The sequence below is a fragment of the Elephantulus edwardii genome, unplaced genomic scaffold (assembly GCF_000299155.1).
Source record: "Elephantulus edwardii isolate Elephantulus edwardi_28Jun2011 unplaced genomic scaffold, EleEdw1.0 scaffold00016, whole genome shotgun sequence".
NCBI classification, from domain to species: domain Eukaryota; kingdom Metazoa; phylum Chordata; class Mammalia; order Macroscelidea; family Macroscelididae; genus Elephantulus; species Elephantulus edwardii.
Genome location: NW_006399766.1, coordinates 22,374,420 through 22,376,401, shown reverse-complemented (window position 1 = coordinate 22,376,401; position 1,982 = coordinate 22,374,420).

Sequence of the window (1,982 nt, the reverse complement as noted above, 5' to 3'; positions counted from 1 at the left end):
ATCCACCTGGTTGAAGGTATTCTTCTCTTTCACTGACCTACCACTTTTCTAAGCATGACATCCCTTTCCAAGGAATAAACTCTCCTAGCAACATGCCCAAAGTGTGTGAGATAAAACTTTATCATCTTTGCCTCCAAGGCAAATCCTGTCCAAGACATATTTGTTTGCTCTTTGGGCAGCCAAGAAGATATTCAGTACTCTTCTCCAACATCACATCTCAAAGGTATCAATTGTTCTCCTGTCATCTTTAGTCATTGTCCATCTCTCATGTGCACAGCAAGTGCTTGAAAAGACCATGGCCTGAATAAGGTGCATCTTAGTCCTCAGACTGACACCATTCCTCCTAAATAATTTGAAATTCAAAGAGATATCGGAATTCAGAGTTTCCCAAAGCAATATGTCTCCTGATGACTAAATATAATCTCTGAACTAAGTTGTTGTTGTTGTTGTTATGTGCCATCGAGTCATTTGCGACTCGTAGCGACCCTATGTACAAGAGCTCTAAATGCTATTCTATCCTGTGCCAACCTAGCCATCTCAAACGCACTCATTGCCACCGCTCCAGTCACAGAATCGATCCATCTCATCGAAGGTCTTCCTCTCCTTCGCCGCCCCTCCACTCTGCCTAACATGATGTCTCTCTCCAAGGACCAGTCCCTCCTTGCAACATGCCCAAAGTATGTCAGATGAAGCTTCAGAATCCTTGACTCCAAGGAGCAGTCCGGCTTCACCCTCTCTAGGACAAACCTGTTTGTTCTCCTAGCAGCCCATGGTATATTCAACACTCTTCTCCAGCACCACAGCTCAAAGGCATCAATTCTCTTTCTATCAACCCTAGTCACTGTCCAACTCTCTGATGCATAGCACATAATTGTGAAGACTATAGCCCGGATCAGGCACACCTTAGTCTCCAGCCTGACGTTGTCGCTCTTCAGTACTCTTGAGAGGTACCTCACAGCCGACTTTCCCAATGCAATTCGTCTCTTGATTTCCTGGCTGCTGTTACCAAGAGTGCTGACTGTGGAGCCAAGTAAACTAAAACTGTTAACTATCTCAATCTTTTCACCATCCATACTGATGCTGCCAATTGGCCCAGCGGTGAGAATCTTTGTTTTCTTGATGTTGAGCTTCAATCCATATAGGAGGCTGTAGTCCTTGACCTTCTGCAGCAAGCACTTCAGGTCCTCCTCAGTTTCAGCAAGCAGGGTTATATCACCTGCATAACACAGGTTGTTGATGACTCTTCCACCAATTCTGGTGCCACATTCCTCTTCGTACAGCCCAGCGTCTCAAATGTTCTGTTCTGCATACAGATTGAAAAGGTCTGGAGACAGAATACATCCTTGACGGACTCCCTTCTTGATTTTGAACCATATAGTGTCTCCTTGCTCTGTTCTGATGACTGCCTCTTGGTTTCTCATTAGCACAATCAAATGTTCTGGGATGCCCATTCTGCTTAGAGTCAGCCACAGCTTGTTGTGATCCACACAGTCAAAAGCCTTTGCATAGTCAATGAAGCACAGATAGACATTCTTCTGGTATTCTTTTCTTTCTGCCAAGATCCATCTAACATTAGCTATAATATCCCTAGTATAATCACAATATTTCTTCAAGTCAAAGCTACCAGTAAGAAATGCTAGTTTTTCTTAGTTTGTAAATCATGTCTAAAGAAAAGTGGGACACTTTAATTTGTATAGTCACAAACAACAACAAGATCACACAACAATTGTGAGGATGATGCCAGACTTGACAACCACTCATTCTGTTTCTCATAAGGTCAACATGAGTTGAGATCTACTTTACAACAGCTAAGAACAGCAGTAGAGACCTCTGATGTTCTAGTAGTAAGAAGCTGCATTGCAATATCAAAGGCACATACATGGCTCAAATCCACCAGCTAGTCCATGGGAGAAAAATGGGCAATCTCTTCCCATGCAATTTACTGCCTCTGAAAACCCACTAGAGGGCCAGGTATGGGTTGC